Source organism: Scylla paramamosain, chromosome 14, assembly GCF_035594125.1.
Source record: "Scylla paramamosain isolate STU-SP2022 chromosome 14, ASM3559412v1, whole genome shotgun sequence".
Lineage (NCBI taxonomy): Eukaryota > Metazoa > Arthropoda > Malacostraca > Decapoda > Portunidae > Scylla > Scylla paramamosain.
In genome coordinates, this window is record NC_087164.1 from 23,889,923 (window position 1) to 23,912,422 (window position 22,500).

General features: G+C 33.1%; 2 long non-coding RNA genes across 2 annotated transcripts in view; both read left to right on the forward strand.

Moving 5' to 3' along the window:
* LOC135107050 (uncharacterized) overlaps positions 1 to 8,555 on the forward strand; it is a 14,408-nt gene extending 5,853 nt beyond the window's left edge. The window contains exon 2 of the long non-coding RNA XR_010271561.1: positions 8,308 to 8,555. This is a non-coding gene — a long non-coding RNA (uncharacterized LOC135107050). The remainder of the gene's footprint in view (positions 1 to 8,307) is intronic.
* The window catches only part of LOC135107049 (uncharacterized), a 79,159-nt gene that overhangs the window by 7,484 nt on the left and 49,175 nt on the right, over positions 1 to 22,500 (forward strand). The window lies entirely within an intron of this gene.

The following is a 22,500-nucleotide window of genomic DNA, read 5'->3' on the forward strand; positions in this document are numbered from 1 at the left end:
ATATATATATATATATATATATATATATATATATATATATATATATATATATATATATATATATATATATATATATATATATATATATATATATATATATGTTGATTTTTTCTTACTTTTGTAATTTAAAGTATGAAGAAACTGTTTGATGTGTTGCAAATAAAGATACTTATCAATATCCACTCCAACTTAATCACATCTTTTAACCATTCTTTAAGGAAAGGAAAAATGTTATAGCAACTAATGAATATTTATACAGCTGTGCACTTACTTCAATGATGAGTACCCTTTCATATTAAAGGCAACCACTCAGGTTCTCAAAGTTGGCTTCCTAAAAACTCCTGATTATGAAATAGTATTTTGTTCTCTGTTCTTTTGGTTATATCTCTTTTATCATACGAGGTGAAAAGTTTTGAGGGCCTGGAGGATTAATTATGTGATTTTTCTTTTCTAAAATTGTAAAAGTGAGTAAAATTTATATTCTGCATTTTGCCACATACAGAACTGTCAGTGTATTCATATAGAATAAGTATCAAATACCCCTGTCATTTTGAAAAGATTCATTCCAACCCATATATATATATATATATATATATATATATATATATATATATATATATATATATATATATATATATATATATGCCGAAGTGGACTCATATGACATGATAGTGATGTAATGTTCTGATCAACCTGAATTTTTCTTGATATTTAATGAAGTACAAAAGGTTAATGTGATTATGAGATTCAGTCATTGTTGTGAAAATAATGTGTGAATAATAAAATAAGTTGTCCTGAATAGGCTATATTAATAAAAATCTGAATCTGGCACTTAAGATTTATATGCAGCTTGTGAAAATTGTAAATCTAAGCCCAATTCTGTGGTGTACATATAAATGAGTCAGTTATTTCAAGATCACCAAGCAAATATCAGTCATCTGCATCCCAATGAAATTTAGTACTGTCTTGAGAACTGTGGATAGGGATAAAATAATTGCATTTAAAATTTTATGAAAATATTTGAATTATATTAATATATAGCACGAAGAAAAGCAATTGCAGGTTATAGTAAATTTCAGCAAAGTTAAATTTCAAGACACAAGCTACTATTTTTTTATACCTATTCTCAAAATCTGGATACAAGAAAGGATATTAATATAATAACTAAAAAGAAAAATACAGCTTGTATGGATTGGATTTATAATGTCAATTTGAAGATGAGAGGCCTCATTATGGCTTTAATTTGTTTTGTTATCTATAGTAGCAAAGTTTTTTTTTTTTTATTTAGCCTCAGTCCCTAAAATCTCTACTCATCATCATGTAAAGGTAAAGTTGGGGATATACTCGTACACTATGGCTGTACATGGCCTGAGCGGTCACTTCCGTCTTGTTGGCTTTTTTGAGCTTGTGGTGGATAGTATTCCCTTATCCAGGAACACAATGTCACTGTGGCATCCAGGTTTCCACAGTTTATCCCCCTCTGGTTTTCCCAGGTGTCCATTTATCAACCAACCCGAGTGTCCCTGCCCGAACTCAAACCAGGGCCTGTGGATTTGTAGCCAGGCATTCTAGTCATTGCACCAAGGAGGCACTATTGTCCTGTAGCTTTGTTTTATGAGAGAGAGAGAGAGAGAGAGAGAGAGATATGTAACTTTTAACTATTTCTGTGTTAGTGCTTTCTCGTCAAAATTTCTTCATACCCAGATGGTCAGTATTTTTCTTAATACAGAGAGAGACATAGTATGAATCAAGTTTATGTATACATACATGGTTAAATCTAACACCTGCTTTAGAACAGACATGTCCTATGTCCTTAGTTGATTTCAACAACTGCAAGAAAAATCATGATTCACTCTTATCAAGGGTGATTTCCACTTAATCAGCTGGATTGCTTTATATAAATAAAACAATACAATCTACTTATTCTAGATCATGTAACACCTTGCTTTGCTATCAAGAAAATAAATTAAATAATGAAGACTGAGAAAGTGTTTACAGGTGAATCAAAAACACCTTCAGAGAGAAAAGGAACACATGTGGGAAATCAGAATAAACAGAGAAGAGATATAGGAACTGGTGGAAGATCTGGAAGAAACCTTGAAGGTCTCAGCCTCATAGATACAGAAAAAAATAAAAATAGAATTAAAGAATCAGCTGTTAATGCCCGGCTACTCATCAGTGTAGTCTAAAGGTTATGAAACAAAATAGTGATAATCATAAAATAAATTATATATATATATATATATATATATATATATATATATACACACACACACACACACATATCCACAGAGAGAGAGAGAGAGAGAGAGAGAGAGAGAGAGAGAGAGAGAGAGAGAGAGAGAGAGAGAGAGAGAGAGAGAGAGAGAGAGAGAGAATAGTATAAAAAAAAAATGGATGATATGGATTAACAAAAGGGAAATCATGTATCTTGAATCTTCCACTTTTACTTGAGGGGTAAATCTAACAAAAGAAAGAGATGAATGCCCAAATTTCATGCTTCAGCCTACAGAAAAGACTATTATGGAAGTTAGAATATACTAGAGGAATGAATGGACTAATAAAAAAAAATTAGAAGGAAGACTGCTTCAGAGGAATGGAAGCAAGTATTATAATAAAGAATGACAAGTACAGAGAAGTGATGTGGAGCACCAAAACTTTGGCATATGATGTTTTTAACATGTATTATGTGCCTGAAGTAGAAAATGATATACATAAGATTTGAAATTACTGACCCTCCAACATTTATGGGCTCTGTTAAGTTTGATAAAATAGGCTGATGCAAATTTACAGTATGATTTTGAGAGATGTAATTGGGTGTAAGGATATAATCAAGTATTTCAGACCTTTAAGTGGATGTTATTTTATTTTTTTGCTTATCAAAATTATTCCTGATCATTGAATTTGAAACAAGAGTCTTGGGATCATTGGCAGTCAGAGGGGTAACAAAATATGTAACTAATAAGGAAAAGTTCAATTAAGTGGAATGGCCAAGACTTGAAAAAAATAAGTATTCATGGTTTAGTAATAATATACAAATTAATGAACAAATTGGAGGAGTTAGATAGAGATAATCTACAAATGCAGGAACAAAGAGAAACTGGATATCTTAGAGAACACAAGAAAAGAGTTTCAATAGAATAAAAAAAGTTTAGCTTTTGCTTTGAAACAATTATTTTGGCTTTGAAACAATTATTTTGGATTGAAAAGAAGAAGTGAGTGTAAAGGAGACTGCACTGACTAGAAGGAAGACCGGATAAATAAAAAAAACAGAGACAAAACCATGTGAGTGTAGGGCAAGGTCTGTATACTATTGCTAGATAAAGATAAAAAGGCAAATACACACATATATGTTATATTTTCCAATTCACTGTGTTCATATAAATTTATGGAGAAAACTATCCCAGGTAGGAAGATGTCAAAACACTAGCATGTTGTCTAGCCACTATTTTTCACTTCATAATATTGCTAAAATCTTCATAACTGTCAACATTTCCATATTTATGCACACATGCATGCACGCACTTATGCACGCACGCACGCACGCACACAAAACATAATTTTTAATAAATTATTTATGATGATAACATTTCTAAAAGAACATTTTTTCCACATGTAAGAAGGCACTTTAAGTACAAATAAATCTGAATGAATAGGAAGCTACTGGCTCTTCATCTTCAGTTACCTCTCATATCATATGCTGGGCATAATAAGTCATGTACACATATTATCTGCAAGTTGTAAATGATAATGATGATGATAGTGATAGGAAAAAATAGTGAATATAATAATAATAATAATAATAATAATAATAATAATAATAATAATAATAATAACAACAAGAACAACAACAATAATAACTAGAATAATAATAATAACAATAATAATAATAATAATAATAATAATAATAATAATAATAATTAATAATAACAATATAACACTTTTTAGTACATGCAGTGTGTCATTTGAGACAAACAACAATACCAAGTAATTCTATAATAATGATGTTAAAAGCTCACTACTCAACATCTAATGATGGTCACTACATGGCACTGCTCAATCTTATGGCTCAGCTGTGAGGTAGGGAATGTTAGAATAAATCTCTGCAATTACTGGAGGCCACTGCAGGGGGGGGGGGTGAAGAGAGAGAGAGAGAGAGAGAGAGAATTATATATAATCATACAGTATAGAGTGTATCAATTTTCACATCAATAGTAACAACCCATCAGCAAGCAGAATGACTATGTTCTTGATGATAATGATGATAATAATGACATCAATGATCATCTCACTTGTACCAAGTAGATTTCAAGGTCGAGAATAAAATGTCAATGAAATTAAATTAAGTGATCAGTTATGTATGTTCAAGTTAGATATAACGTAGCTTTAGGTGACATTCTATTTTACACATCTCTTCAAGTCTAGCTTATCCTTTATAATTTCCCATGTTCTCTCCATTTTTCTGTCTTCTGTCGTACAATCATATCTTTCCACAGGTTTCTAGATCTTCCATATGTGTTTTCCTCGTCATTAATTCCTCATCACATGCCTTCCACATACCATATCCCTTCTATTTTTCCTTGTTTCTAATCTTGGCTATTGACTTCCACAACTAATTTCTGTGAGTAATATTGCCACATCCCTTCCATTTCACCTTATTCCTAATCTTGGATATCTTGTGACATTTCTGTGTATGTTAAATTTTAATTCCTGCTGTGGTACAGTGGGACTATACATGCTTTGAGGGCTAAGAGATGGGTCCTCAGGCACATGGGTTTGAGTCCTGGCCAGGTTCCAAGGGTAGGAAGAGCATCCACTCTGGGTAATGGTTCCCAAATGTCAAATCCAAAGTCCTTTGTTAGGAGGAACTGTCATAGGCTTAATAAACTAGGGAAATCAGACGTAAACTGAAGACATGAAACTTTAAATCAAATGTCTCACACCTGATAAAATTATTAATATTGATTTGTGAACGGTGTACTTTTGTGCTACAGTACAATAATGAACATGTTTTACTTATACTGCATAAAGCTTATAACTTCCAGCTTCTTTCTATTATTATTTGCTTTGGTATTTTACAACTCCTCTGTGAATTTTCCTCTCCAGTCATTGTATCTAATTCAAATCTTGTCAGTTTTGAAGTTTACACAAACTAAACCACTTGCAATTTTGCAACTGTTCTCTTCCTGATAATCATATCTCCACATAGTATACTGGATCTCGCATATCTTTTTCATGTGTACCATGCAAGATTTTGACATATGTATGTCAAATTTTTGTGGACTTGGCTATGAATGCTAATCTGTTTGCAAATATTTAATTGAATATCTTAAATTTTTCTTCGGTTTCTTTGCACTCCTGTTTACTTGTAACAATGCACAATTATATCCCTAAAGGATTGGTTTGTGGGTGATGACAACCCTCAAACCCTATATATATATATATATATATATATATATATATATATATATATATATATATATATATATATATATATATATATATATATATATATATATTCAGAAAAAATTTCACACAGGTGGAATCTTTTGAATGTCAGGATTTTCTGGTGAGAATTATCAGCTATTTCACAGTGGACAGGGCTTGATTTGTCCTAAAATTCAGCTATGAAAAAGTGAGACATGAATAGACATACTGAACACTCTTATTAATACAGATAGGAGCAAAACTATATAAGGCATACCATCTATTATGCATAATTTCTGTCATCACTTGTATCACATGAAAATCTAAGTAAAGCTGGCAAGTGTTTGTCTGGAACCCTATCACCCTTTGGCTTCCCAAAGAAGAACCATGAGGTTTTCACAACAGGTAAGCAAGGTTCAAGTACAAAGCTGACAACTCCTTATTTTATGAGTTAGTTTATTAATAGTATTTTCTCTGTCTCTCACTCTTAACTAGATACCATCTCATATTTAAAGGAAAAGTTAAGTTTGCATGAAATAAGAAATTCGGTATTAACTGAATTACAAGCATGAAATACTGATTCTGGAAAATTCCAATCTCAGCCATCCTTTCAATAACTGAAGTAGCTTTGTTTGTTCTTTTGATACAAGCTGAGAATTAGTTTTTTTCCTCAGTACATAGAAGGTTTCAAGAATTCTGACACTATCCAATTTTCCATCATAGATATGAACAATGAGAACACGTGGCTACACTTAATTAAATGAATGGTGTCAAAAAATATTTGGCATAATATACTTAGAATGGTATCCTTTAATCTTGACTCCTTCAACCTTTTATCATGTATATGTAATATTTAACATGACGTGAAAAGCCATAATAAAAAAGCCCAGTAGTAAATTATAACTATAACTCAGCTTATCTTAATTTGGAGTGTGGCTAATCATCATATTCTCAATTATATATCTGTATTGATGAATAGCTGGAAGGCTGTGAAAGAAATAAACAGTGATAACATGAATTTTAAAGTTGCCCGATTCAGATACTGCCAATATAATGAGTGCTGTGGCAAAAACACAATAAGTACATGCCCCTCAACTTTCCTACTTGTGCCAGGAAACTATTGTGAATTTTCTTCTCACCACTCACTCATACAAGTAGGGTCAAACATGTTTCCATTTGTCCTAAAAGTGGTTATCTGAATTATTATGAGAAAAATAATGTAACATAATTATTTGTTTACATATAGGCACAATGGTGTGGAAATAACTGACTCATGATGGTATATATATATATATATATATATATATATATATATATATATATATATATATATATATATATATATATATATATATATATATATATATATATATATGTGTGTGTGTGTGTGTGTAATTTCATAATTATAAATTATTGTTTAAGTCTGATTTCAAAATTAAATACAACTTTCACTATTATGAGCACATCAATGACCTTTAAGTCAGTTGATTGACAAACAGAAGCAATCCCCCTATGCTGCAAACCTTAACAGCTTAAAATAACAATTAGGGTCATATAAATTACCCTTAAGGCCACAAATATCTAACAGTAACCATTATAAAGGCAAAAATTCATTTCCAAGAGCATAAAAATGTGAACATTTTAACAAGATGCAATGTATGTGCCCTTGATTCAAGTAACTTTTATTGAAAATAAACTAAGAAATAAATTATAATGGACATGACAGTTTCAGAACATGAATATGATCTTTCTTGAAGTTATAGTCAATTCATAATTATTTCTCAATATTAGATCTGACCATTAATAGAAATGATATATTGGTAGCTCAACTTCCAATACTTATATTGTATTTTAGTATTTATTTGTATGAGTAATTTGATATGATTTTTTAGGTCATATTCTTAAAACAAAATTCAGGGATTCCCACAGTAAGACAGTGGCCCAGCCATAAAAAGAACACTTGGATTTTATGTATTCTTAATCATTAGTGTGGAGTGAAATTGATAAGCCTGACATAACAATACACTCTATATTCACAAATCCATAAAATTTTTATGCAATTCATGTTAAAAAAATAGGTTGAGTCACATACCCCATGCAGAAGTAACACAAAGTAAAAATAAGTCTAAGAAAGAAATTCACCCTCAAGTATGTCATTTTTACACATTTACATTTATCATTCAGACACAGAATTGTCTGCAATTTTATCCAGTTCTGATAAAAAATAAAATTTTCTTGAAATCAGGAATGTATGAGGAAACACATTTACAGGCTTTCAGTATTACCAATATATACTGAAGGAGTTTCACAGTATGAAAACCAGAAATTATACAATGAATACTGATATGTAGAGAGCAGGACTGTGAGACTGCATATTTTGTTTAAGAATATGACCCTCATTGTTAAAAAATCAACCTGTCAACCATTTCCATTATGATATATATATATATATATATATATATATATATATATATATATATATATATATATATATATATATATATATATATATATATATATTGAATTCATTTGGGTAGCACTCACTCATGTCTAATAAGGTGCACGTCACAATTCAGAAAATAAATACAAAAAAATAAACAAACAAACAAACTGATAAACATACCAGCTAGCATGGAAGTTATTTCAGTAAAACAATGATTCTGATTTGAGTGGGCCTCTAAGTTTTTCTATAAGAAAATCACTGCATATTAGAGTATAAAAAAAATAGTCATTGAAAACTCTATAAGACAAAACAAACATCATATAATAACATCTTATTTCAATCTGTTTGTGAAAATTTGTATCTACAAACAATGAATGGCACATCATAAAATTGCAACTTTGTATTAAAAAATGATCCTCTGTATCTAATCTTTTCAGATCAGTTTGCAAGCCTTGACAGTGGAAGAAGTTAACACCTTAAGCAGATACAGATATTACTGTTTTGTCATGAAATGCCATCTTTATTTACCTTCTTCAGTTCCATTTTGTAATTACCAAAGTACCAAAATTTGATTTGTGTAGCAAATGACACATACACTGTTTATGAGATTTTTTTGTGGCTTTATTAGAGAAATATTTTTGCAGAGTATGTAGTGTACTGATAATATATGACTCTAAAAATGGTTCACTTTGATATTTTTTTGTTTGTCTAAAAGAAGTCTAAATAACGAAATATCACTTTTTACTGGCTTATAAAACTAGGTTTCTATAACTAGACATATTCAATAAAATGAGCAATACCAATATATCTGACAAAGGTAATAACCCACTTTCTTACCTACTTTCAACATGTGCCAATATTCAACATGGAATAGGCTTCAGGAACTTATGCAAATACTAAGTTGTAACAATCAGAGCAGCCAAAGTGCTCTTTTCTTCTCCTTGGGGTACTCGTAGCGCAAAAAGCCTCACTGTTAGGCTTATAGGTAAAAACTGGTAAAGGCCAGTCAGGCATGTGTAACCAAGTGATCATGGAATCAAACCTGATTACTATGTATAAGCAAAGACTGTTCTGATAGTCATCAGCTTTCAACTAGAAGACTATCAATTATTTTTAGCTGCCAACATCAGTCCTTATACAGGTGGTGGCGTGTATTGAAGGGCACATGTAACACAGAGGCAGGGCATCACGGAGGGCCCAGGGATGGCTTGCGTCAGCTGGCTTCAGTGTTGAGGGCTTCTGTAGACCCTTGAGATGCATGGGGAGAGTCATGACCACCTACTTGGTGGATCTGTACAGACACTAAAGATGGGTTTGAGGCTCCTGAGGTAGCAGAAGTGGCAGAGGCTCGTGAAGCACGACGTGAGATGGGAAAGAAGAAAGAACCACGAGGAGATGTTGAAGTTTCATTTATTGAAGCACGGGAAGCACGGCGTGAGCTAGATCCTCCTCCATCCACCTGCAACAGAAATTTGCCACTTTAGATTAAGCAAAAGACACTTCTGTAGTATTCACTGTTTCTGTGTGTGAGAAATTGGGCAGAACAACAAACTAAACTACTTAATTACTAAAAACAGAGAGGAGGGTTCCTAAATACCAAAGGCAATTTCAGTTTTCAGGTACAATTCACAAGAAGTTGGGAAAGTCAGAATTGCAGGATGCACTGAAAAGGAGGTTGCAGTGATGATACTAATTAACTATTTCATTAGTAATATGAAAGCAATAAATTAATGAAACTTGAGAATCTTGCAGAGTGGAGCAATAGGTCAGGCCACAGAGTAAGCATGTCTAGAACAATTCCACCAATGAATTGGTTAAGGGCAGTGTTGAATTCCTTAAACATTTATTATTTGTCACATGAGAATTTGTAGTTCAGTATCTGCAAATTGAAATTAGCTTGTGATATACAAGCATAATGTCACTTTCTTTCCATAAAATCCAAGAAAGGTATTGAAATCATAAGAATGCACTGCAATGAAATCATAATAATGCTGGAAAAGCCATCTTCAGTGTAATACTTTGTTTATAAGAAGACATTTAGTTTGGAGTGATATGTAACAATAAAGAAAATATGGTATGTAAAATTAATCAAGGTCTTTTTAAATGCATTTTTTAATATTTTATTAATTCAATAACATTTAAACTGAAAGTCAAGAGTAATATTTTAAAGTAAATATATGAAATTAATAATGATCCTCCATAATGAATATAAAGGTCTCAGAATAAAACTGATGCAAATCTGCTAAGTCACAGAAGTGATGTGAACCAAAATCTTGCTATAAATGTCACCAGTATATATGAAAAACAAATAAACTAAGTATTTTTAGACTGTTTTTGCTCTAAGAATTCAACGAGTATGGTCAATATATAAATTATTTATTCAAAATATGCAGGAAATCCATGAAATGGCTGCACTAGTTTCTCCATCCCTTGTCACTTGCACCATTTGTTTTTACAAACTTAATTGGATGCACTTGCTTACAAGTGTACAGTATAATTACCAGCTATCTTTTAAGCATTATGCCATATCTCCCAAGTACATAAACAACTCTCTTCATGCCAAAGTTCCTTGGCATTCATGAATTTAAGATACAACTAAATAGGCAATTTCTGGTACCTTTGTAATATTATCCTCTTCACTTGACTGATACTTAAATTATTCGTAACTGAAGTAATTTGACAAAGATAAGAAGACTAGGATACCACTGTCAGTATGACTCATCAGTGGACAGACAAGACATAAAAGCCTTGACACGTCTGCTACCATGGATGTGTGTCATTCAAGTTGCTAGCTTAACATCAGCATCAGCAAGGGAAACAATAGTTAATGCAGAAAATTATATATTTCTTTTCACTTTCTATTTATTTACTTTGTAGTACTTTTCTTATTTTTTTGTTACCTTGTATATGTACTTTGCTGCAGATAATGGAGTTGGGATAATTTATTATAATTCTGGTGTCCTGAAATACTAATAAATCAGGGGAAATCCACTCATGACTTCTGACAGGTAAAAGATTTGTAAAATATTGTTTTCTATTTTGTTTTCATGCATTTTCAGTTAAATAAAGCAATGAGAAAAATCACATTTAAGTGTTTCCATCACATATTTTGATGAAAAAAGTATAACAAAAAAAAAAATAAAATAAATAAAAAATAAATAAATAAAGAAAATAAATTGATCTCAATGGCAACATTTTTTCTGATCTCTGATATCCTGATATTAAATACACACCTGGAGAACTGTGACGGATCTCCTTCGAGGCACACTCATTGGCATTGGAACAACTTGAAGAAGGTTTGAGACCTTCCTAAAGCCTGACTTTATTGATGACCCACCAGGGGAGGAGGTTTGAGTTTGTGCCTCCTCTAAAAGTAAATTCTTCTTTTCCAACTCTCGCCTGTGCCTGTGGAATAATTGTGAAACATTAGATGTCTAAAGAAATATTAATACAAAATTAAGTAATGCTGGTGTGTGTGTGTGTTTACCTAGTTGTAATGTATGGGAGGGGAGCTATGCTTGTGCTGTCCCACCTTTTTATCTCATGGTGTTTAACATGGCCTTAAATTCATGTATCATCACTGCAAACAGTGCTTTCTCATCCAGTCCATTCCATATATCTACTACTCTATGGGGAAAGCTGTTGATTTTCATATTCCTTCTGTAACTATCTTTTTTAATCTTCCTCTCATGTCGTTTTGTATCTCTCATGTCCCACTTTATTAGATCTTCTCTAACAAGCACCTCCATATTCTTCGTGATCCTATAAATTGCTATCAAGTCTCCTCTTTCCCTTCTTTGTTCTAGCATTGTTAATTCCAGTTTTGATAGCCTCTTCTCATGTGTGTATGTGTGTGTGTGTGTGTGTAGACATTTTTTTTTTATCTTTAAAACATGTTTTAACAATGTCTTGGAGCTACAGTATCAAACAAATACTGCAAACTACATTCATATGTATAATGTTGATTGTAATAATTTGAATGGTGAGGTTGTTTTCCACTGGGTTGCTAATACTGATTGAATGCTAATGAAATATACATATTTTTTAGTGTAATTACAGCTATTTTTTTCAATATATATTTGTGTTTAGAAATATGCAAACAGGCAGTCTGTGATATTAATGCAATGTGCTCAAGACAAAGATATACTATTTATGCTAATACAGTAAGTGCATGGTTGGGGGGGAGTGTCACCACATGGTACTGAGGTGAGATGGAGGCTGAAGTATTATTCTGACATTAAAAGCACAGTGAAGACAACATATGTGGAACAAATGAAATTCAGTAACAGCAATGGCTGGCTGCTGAGTACAAAACATGTGTAACATTCAAACACAGACCATGGTCCATAATGTGGAGCTTGGTGACCTGTCAGTTTATAATAAAGCAATATAGTATATATATACATCCAAGTGTCATGTCAAAAGGTAACATTCACAGCATATTTTGTTTATGGTGATTGCATAGCTATGGTAAGCATAATTATAGGACAAAAAGAGGAAGACAGATGTGCTGTTTAGGTAAAAATTTAGAAAAGATAACATTTGCTCTGTGGCAAGCAGATAGGAGATAGTAAAACAGAAGGACCAAATGGTGTAATATGCATAGGTATGCATACTGCATAATTATAAGCTCAAATATGCAAAATAATAGTATTTTTTACATTGTACTAGAAAATAAAATAACTCTTATTGATTAAGGCCTGCTAAGATATTCAGAGACTGTGACTTAATTAATGTACTACTCTGTAGATTCACTAAACTGGTATGTATTAGGACATCTTAAATGGAAAAAAAAAATAAATAAATAAAATAAATAAGCAGAATCTTAAGTAACAAAAACTAATGATTTGGAAAAAAAAAAAAAAAAAAACTGTTATATTCATCATAGTTTTTCTTATAAACCATTGATAATGCAATGCAGGACAACTGATGGTAAGCATTTACCATGATTACTATTATTTTTTTCAAGGATTCCATATATATATATATATATATATATATATATATATATATATATATATATATATATATATATATATATATATATATATATATAATTCACCTTTACTTTTATATTTACTGCATGGTTGTATGAACTTGTGTATTTTTCAGTCAGTCAAATAATAACAATGATAAAGCATATTCATGCCTGTAAGCATCAAACTACATGACCTTAAAATTTTCATTGCATTTATTTTTCAAGTCACATAAATATATTTCATATATTTTAAAACCCAAGAACATATGGTTCATAATGGCTTCTAATTTTTTGCTTTATATTATGTCTCCATTATGTTCTTATATTATGTCTCCATTATGTTCTATGTATAATTCTGTAATATGAATGGGTAAAAAAAGAAAAGAAAAGAAAACAAGTGACCACACAGTACACTTACCATCTATAATTTACAGAATAAGGAGGATGATATTATTTGTGTATCAAACATTTCTAAACAAAGGTTATGTGCCTTAACACAAGGTATCTAAGATATTTTAAATATTACGTTTCTTTTACAGGAAACATATCCCTCAAGCTAGAAAATACTTATCATTCTTGTGCAAAAAAGTAAAAACAGACCATACACATTACTTATACTAGTATAATAAGTTTGACCCAACTTACTGGAAGTACATGATAGTGAGTATTTATACTGAAATGTAAGAATGGTAGGACTTGGTATTATTTACAAAGTGTGATATCCAGATAAATATTTTCTTGGAAGGATGCATTTCATGCCACCTTAATATAAATTTTGTGGCAATGTTTTAAGTTTCTTATACGTACATTTCCTAAAGTTGGCTTTTCAGTATCCTTCAATGCAAAAAAATCAAACAATGTCTCATGACTGAAACAGTATGTGATGTGTGTGTGTGTGTGTGTGTGTGTGTGTATGTGTGTGTGTGTGTGTGTGTGTGTTCTCATATCATAGTTAGCATACGATTTAGAATAACCTTGAAATTGCATACTTTCTTCTTTACTAAAATTACAAATGAAGGGATACTGATTTAAGCCCAGTTTACTTTTGAGAGAGAGAGAGAGAGAGAGAGAGAGAGAGAGAGAGAGAGAGAGAGAGAGAGAGAGAGAGAGAGAGAGAGAGAGAGAGAGAGAGAGAGCAGATGAATAAATTATATCATGCAGGCCAATTTTGATGGCTTATATATTTTCAGCATCCTTCTTATATCACTCCTGTACACTGTTTTAGCTGAGATTGTGTCCATTAGTGATTTAAAATATAAAGCAAATAACACTGAGTTGAATGTTGCATTGCTTCAACTTCTACTTATATCTACATTAAGTGTTGATTTTTTACTGTGAGGAACATTTCGTAACACAGCAGCAACACCACATCAATGTAAAAATGTGAAAAAAAAATTGTTTTTTACACTGAGGAGGATGGCAGGTATTAATCTAGGTACTGGAGCTGCAAGCCAGCCTCATCTTGTGTGTCTTCAGAAGAGCGCATTGTATCCTCTTTTCTTGTCATCCTTCTGTAATTTACCATCATAGTGATAGTCTGGTCTGTCACTTCAAATATAAGAATAAAGTTCAATATTATATACCTCAGTAACATTAGCAATTTCAATAAGAGAACAGCTGAATAGAGTACATTTTAAATATGTAGTAAATTTATGTTTGCAATTCAATACATAGGGAGTACTGTTTTAGAAATGTATCAGATGTTTAAAAAATTGAAATTACAGATGAAGATATGGATATAAACTTCTCACAATTGTAGATGCAGATGCAGAAATTCAGTTTGTTTTTATGGGTGCAGATATGAGGTGTCCTACATTAGAAGGGCCACTTGTGCCACCCTGGCCAAAACTGAGATAACTGTGTATAGCACTCTATTAAGGTCTTAACTTTTGCCCAGGAGTGGATGAGTATCCTGTCAGTATGGTCAAAGTTCTATACAAGGAGAGAATAATATTTTTATGTCAAGTCAGCCATCAATGCAGGTACAACACACTACTGAGCAATATTCTGTTAGAAGGGCTGCCCATCCAGGATGAGTTGTCATAATTTGGAAAATTTTTGTTTTGGTGTCTGTTAAGACAGAAAGGATGCTCACAGCTTTTCTGCTGTGTATTAGTAACTAGATGAGAGGCCTTAACCCATTGCCCAGTTTCTTCACCATCATATGCTATTGTTAATATTGTTATTTTATGTTTTTGTTTCAATATTCATGAATTATCATTATTGTGTGCAGTATTCAAAGAAAATATGCACTCAAATTTTGATGAACTTCCAAAACCATAACACAATTTGCAAAAGATGTGCAAAAATTAGGTAGTGAATATCATGATCTCAAATTTTTTTTGAAGCCATGATTTTGATTATCTACTTGGCATTTTGAGAATAAGTTCACTGTCATAGCATATATAATAAAAAGATATGATTGTCAGAAATTTGCCAAACTTTGGGTGCATTTTTCTCACTTCTTTATTTTGGCTTGAGCAGCCCTTCTAATGTAGGATGCCTCATATCTGATGACAGTTTTTTGTAGATGTGGATTCAGGTTATTTTTGAAAATGTTATGAGATATGTATTCTGAATTTAAATTTGCAAGGTTACTCTGGTAATATTTATCTAACAACTTTCAAATATCTGCCTCTCATACAAGGCTTTTCTTTTCCTTAATTCATTACAGAGATTTTTATGTCACTGTAACATGCTATTAAATGTATTACTGATATTAATATGTGTAACCTTCTATATAGACAAATATCAGTTTATATATTTTCCTTCACAAACAGTACTGTGACTGCCACATACCTAGCATCACTGTGATGTTCTGGATGGATTCACAAAGGTAAAAAATTAGCAAGTGAACATCACAGGAAATAAAGTGCACTCTTCAAAAGTAAAATATGAGTGAAGCCACATGAACCATTGCCTTTCTAGGGTTAGCAAATCCAGATATTACTTGGGGAGGAGGAGAGAGAGAGAGAGAGAGAGAGAGAGAGAGAGAGAGAGAGAGAGAGAGAGAGAGAGAGAGAGAGAGAGAGAGAGAGAGAGAGAGAGAGAGAGAGAGAGAGAGAAATGCAGATGTTGGAAGATGTGTGGATACCCAGTACATCTCTACAATATACATACATACAACATTTATGCCCATCATCATCATCATCATAGCATCATCATAGCATCATCATTATCATCATCATCATCATAAGAAAGGTTCTATGTTTGCATTGTATTTATACTACAAGTCAATTTTATTACTTGATGGTAACTTGACATGCTGCACAGTGAGATATAACTCAGCTGAGCCTTTGTTTCTATTCTAAGTCTTTCCTTTGAATCTCACTTTAGCAAATTACTTCTTAATGACTCACCAGCAAATAAAAAATGTTTAGCATATCCAGTCATTGCTATTTATTTGCTCTCTACATGATGAAATCAACACCTATTAATTTTTATCTCTTCAAAGTATCCTAAACTGCATACTAGTTGGTCTGTCTGTCACAATAACATTGAACATCAATTCTACCATGATCCCTAAACATGTTCCAGCCATTATAATCTTTATCACCCTAAATTTCACTACTGTGAATCATCATGGTTTGCTTACATAAGGTATACAGCATGTCTTTATGAGCAGGCCAGTTAATTTCATTGTTATGAGGAAATGGCAGCTCAACTTTTTCCATTTAATTTCAGTTTTTATATTCTACACCTCACTTTCCTTGAACCATTTGTCCATACCTTGCATCACTCACCTTTAGAGTTAGATCACCCCAAAAATGGGAGCATCTGAGTTAAAGACATAAATAAGGCCTTGTCTTATTACAAGAATTAGAAATTCAGAGGAGTTCCAAATCTCCTGATCATGTTCGTTAAGATGGCAGTATTCTTCTTGCCCAAATGAACATTTGGTCAGGCCAGGTCCTCCTACCACAATAATTATCAGTGCATGGCTGGAATTAATTCCTAATTTCAATGTTTTCAAGTGATAACTGCATTTTATACAATGCAGAAAAGTCATACATTTCTTAAATCATTTACGACACCACAGCAACCAAGTTCTGTCTACTTGGTTGTCTCACATACAAGGAGCATTCAACAAGTGCATAGCTCAATTCTGAAATTGAATTAAATTATTGAAATTATTAGGATGTGAACAAAGTTGAATAATTTAAATGTTGGAAGCACTATTCCTAATTAAATCAATTTATTTTTTCCCCTTAGATAAGACATTCATTTACCAGTGACCTGACATTTATATAAGCAGATGAAATTCATCATCATTGAGTAATTAGCTTCATGGTGCTGCAGGAGAAGGTGCCAAAAGTTATCTGCAAGGAATTGATGTATGTATATGCTCCTGCATATACAATACTAAAACTGGACAGCTCTTTTCATAAATGGATGAAATATTGACTGCAATGAGTGAGGAAAATGCTAACTCTGTGGAGGAAAATTGTGATGGAGGACAGGTGTCTCTATGAAGTGAGATTGTCTGTGGTTCTCCATTTGCTTACTCCTAAGCAGAAGTGTGTTCACATGGAAGCATCATGTAAAAATTTCAAATACTTTAATGGTGACTGTATTACTTAATTTGAAATGTAAGTCCTCCATTTTGATCCCCCAAAAACCATACTAAATTCTGCCAGTGGAGGCATTAAACCTACACAAAAGAGGTGCAGGTCATAAAACTAGCTGGTTAAGTCATGGAATGTTTTTGGAATCCTATTGGTGAACTCCAGCAGGGAACTTAACAGTTACATCATGATAATGCACTAACTCATTCCTCATCATACATCTGATTCAAACCTTCCTGGTCAAACACAACACTGCTGTGGTTTGTCAGGCTCCCTATAAGGAGCCGTGTCAAAAGAATCAGGATAGTACTCTTCCTTACATGTTTTCTTGTGATTTTTGTCTTAGTAAAGCCCAATAAATTAGCTGAAAGGAATGTAATTTGAGTCATATGGAATGTGAAGTCCTTACACTCTTATGTCCCTTACTCTCTTACGAAAAATGGATTCCAGAAATGCCTCCTACAGAAGTAGGACTGCTTGAAGAAGTGTGTGCAGTCCCAAGGAGATAACTTGTTAAGGGTTTACAGTTTCAGACCTCCAGTGAGTAATTATATTTTTGCAGCCAATGGATAATTTTGAAACCAACTTAATCTGTGTGCAATGTTGGTGGATGGTGGGCTGTTATACTAATTTTCCTTCTTGTTCACCCAGTTATAACAAATGATGATGATTAGAATGAATTTCAGAGACATAACACTGTCAGTTAAAGTTTAAAAACCTGAGGGACATGGAGCAGTTGTGGAATTATGTGAACACTAGGTCAGCAAATGATAGATCTCACCTCTGCCCTAGCCTAGCTATACACAGTAGACAGATGCCTTTAAACAGTGACAGTAACAATGGGAAGTGCTCATGTGACAATAGAAATAATACTACAGGAGGGAACAGTGTTGTACTGGAATGAACAATTTACAAATGGGAGACGGAACTATGCTAAGGCAAACTTTGCAGAGTTTAGTAATTTTATGGAAAAATTAACTGGAAAGAGCTATTTGAAGGTAAAAGTAGTGCAAGAAAATATGAAATATTTTTGACCAAGTATAGAGAGGGGGTGTAACAGTTTGTACCAAGTTATAAAGTGAAAATTGAGAAGCATGAATAGTATAATGCCAGGTGTGTAGAAACAAAAAAGAAAAAGGATAGGGCATGGAGGAAAATGTTGAGAAGATTGAACAGAAATGCTAGGGAAGAATACAGAAAGGCAAAGAATGAATATGGTATAATAAGAGAAAAAGAAAGAAATTTTGAAAGTGACAGTAAGAAAATGCAAGGAAGAGCCCAAACTCTTCTACATATATGTAAATGGAAAAATGAAACATTGGTATGACATAAACAAGTTAAAAAGAGAAGGAAGAATTTATGAAGCTACTGAGATGAGTGAACTAATGAATGAGAGATTTCAGTCTGTGTTTACAAAGGAAACCAATTTTGTGGCATTGAAAGTGGTATCGCAGAATGAGGGAATACGGGAGATACAAGTAAAGAGACAAGTAATCGAGAAACTGCTGGAAGAGCTGGATGTTAGAAAAGCTATGGGACCAGACCAAGTAAATGGATGGATATTAAAAGAATGCAGAGAACAAATGGAGGAACCCATATGGGATATAATCAAAAGCTTGTTGAATGAAGGAAAAGTACCAAAGGAATGGAAAAGAGCTAACATAGTGCCAATATATAAAGGGAGAAATAAAATGGAACCATTAAATTACAGACTGGTGTCACTAACAAGTATTGTAAGCAACCTTTGTGAAATAGTAATTAAAGACAGATGGGTGGAATATTTAGATGAAAAAAATAATAACAGAAAAGCAATTTGGATTCAGGAAAGGGAGATCCTGTGTCACAAATCTACTGAGCTTCTATATGAGAGTAATAGATGGAGTGTAAGAGAGGGACAGATGGGTTGATGGGGTGAAAAAAAATAATAACAGAAAAGAAATTTGGATTCAGGAAAGGGAGATCCTGTGTCACAAATCTACTGAGCTTCTATATGAGAGTAATAGATGGAGTGTAAGAGAGGGACAGATGGGTTGATGGGGTATACCTGGATCTCAAAAAAAAAGCATTTAAAAAAGTTTCCTATGAAAGTCTTATGTGGAATTTAGAAAATGAAGGACTAAAGAGAGCAACATTGAGATGGATGGAGGATTCTTTACAAGGGAGGAAAATGAAAACAGTAATCAGAGACACCTATTCAAGTTGGTGCAAAGTGACAGGTGGGGTCCTACAAGAATCTGTATTGGCACCTATTTTGTTTCAAATATATGTAAAGGATGAAAATGACTGCAAGGAGTTATAAAAGGATACTGACAAGATACATGCATGGAGCCAAAGATGGAAACTAGAATTTAATACTAGATAATGCCATGTGTTGGAAATAGGAGGAAAAAAAAAAAACATTCATGGAATTACAAGATGGGAGGAGAAATAATAATGAAAAGTAATGAAGAAAAAGATTTGGGAGTAATGATCCAGGACACACTATCACTTGAAAGGCACATAAATGGAATACTTGGCTCTACATACAGTTTGTCAATAAACATTAGGGTGGCATTTAACTATTTAGATAAAAGAAATGATGAAGAAAATTATAACAAGCATGATACAACCTAAATTGGAATATGCAGCAGTAGTCTGGGCTCCACATAGAAGAAAAGTATATACGGAAACTGGAAAAAATACAGAAGATAGTGACAAAGATGGTACCAGAATTGAAAGACTTAAGCTACGAAGAAAGATTTGAAGAGATGGGATTACCAACACTACAAGAGAGAAGAGAAAGAGGAGACCTGATACCAATGTATAAATTAGTAAACAATATGAAAGAATAGACAGAAATGACTTGGAGGAGGGAGAGACAGATGAGGGGGCATGGGAAGAAAATAAAGAAGAGTGGATGTTTGAGCGACATCAAGAAATGCAGCTCCCAATATTGAACTATTGAAATCTGGAATGATTTGAAGGAAGAGGTGGTTGTGGCAAACAATGTACATATGTTTAAAGAGAAACTGGATAGATATAGTTATGAAGACAGAACAAAATGAGCTTTGGCTTGTGCCATGTACAATACAGCTAGGTAAATACAACTAGGTAGATACGCACATACAAGGTGTTTAAAGAAGCACAAATGTTTCATCAGCAACAGAACATCTCTGGAAGATGATAAGAGGTCAGGACTTCCATGAACTAAACTTATGAAAATGTGGAAACACTTCAGCAACATGTACATGAGCATCACTGGAGATCCATTAAGAACACTGCTGTCATTTATGGTGGGCCATACAGAATAATGTATGCAATCCTTAGATCTGATTTGAACATGCACTGCATTTCTGCAAAGTTCATGCCCAAGCTTCTGACCCACAACAGGAGCAGCACCCAACTAAAATCTGCCAAAAGATGTCACTATCCCCCTGGATGAACCACTCCATGTTGAGGGTCATCAAAAGATGCAAGAGTTGGGTCTGTGTGTATGGCACAAGAACCAAACAAACTTCACATTGGAAGAAAGCAGTATCTCCATGATTAAAGCAAACAAAGTAAGTCTGCAGCATGATCAAGAGAAGGCTTATCATAATTTCATTAATATTCATGGGGGTGTTTTCCATGAATGTTTCTTGGCCAGATCATCAATAGCTGGTTCTACTTCAGTATTCTGAGATATATAACAGTGTAAATTTTGTGGAAATGGCCTGAAATGTGGCAAGAAGCCATCTGAATGAAAGGACATGAATCCACAAATACAGATTGAAAAAGAAAAGATAAAATGTCTAAAGAGTAGCAAGAAATTTAGCTTCCCAAATAAAAGTATGCTGACACTTGAAATGACCTAGTATGTGAAAGAAACACAAATGACTATGAAAAAAAATGAAAAAACTGAGTTAAAATACATACAGAAACAGTGCAACATGAGCCTGACATAAATCCTGTATACTGAAACTATAAATACACAACCATACACAGATATAGAGACAACACAGTATGCACTTAGCTTGTTTCCCATATGTAATAACTAGGTAAATGCACACACACACACACACACACACACACACACACACACACACACACACACACACACACACACACACACAGGAAGGACTGCCAACCATCTGCTGCTGCTGCTGAAGAGTGTCCAACACAAAGATATGTACAGTGAGCATCCTTTTGTGTAACATTAAATCTCTGCCCTAGGAGGCAAGGCAAGTGTGTTTAACATATGACAGATTTACCAGGCAATCTGGTATTCAGAGAGAGAGAGAGAGAGAGAGAGAGAGAGAGAGAGAGAGAGAGAGAGAGAGAGAGAGAGAGAGAGAGAGAGAGAGAGAGAGAGAGAGAGAGAGAGAGAGAGAGAGAGGAAAAAATGCATCATGCATCAGTTCTCTGCTTGGCACTGATGTGGTTTAGCATGAAACCATGCAGCCATGAACTTGTGCAATTCTGCTTCCTGTGGTTTCATGCCTTCATTATGTGGAGCTTGGAAAAAAGTCAAATATAGTAATCCCTTAATAAAATGAACCTCAATATTCTGAATCTCTGATCTGAACTACTCTTGATTTAAAAAGGTGAACTAGTCAGTAGTGAGAGACAGAGGCAGGAGTGGCTGAACAGATAGCATATACAAAACAAATTTGGTGGATGTGCTAATTGCCCACACCCTGCCAAGCCCTTAAATTTGTGCCTGGCTGTCACTATGCATGAAATTTTCTCAATGTAAATTTTTATGATTTATACAGTAAAGTAATACAGATCATTACATTAGGTAAACATACAGTATTATATGCAATGCAGTACAAGATCAAACAGTCTTTAATATATGGAATGAAGTTTAGTTTAGGTAGCGGACATCCAACTGAATTAAGCCCTCAATACACTGAACAAAGTTCAGCGCAGGCAGTGGATGTATGACACCTTGCACAGCCCAAGCTATTGGATAAACTGACCACTGTTCCCCTTAATCACTTCAGTTTATTGAGGAATTACTATACCAAGTTTTGTACAACTTCATAAGGTAAGCCATTCAATGCAGAAAATTGTATTAAAATTAAATTTGGTGTTATACTGCATTTAATTCTACATTAACAAAACAA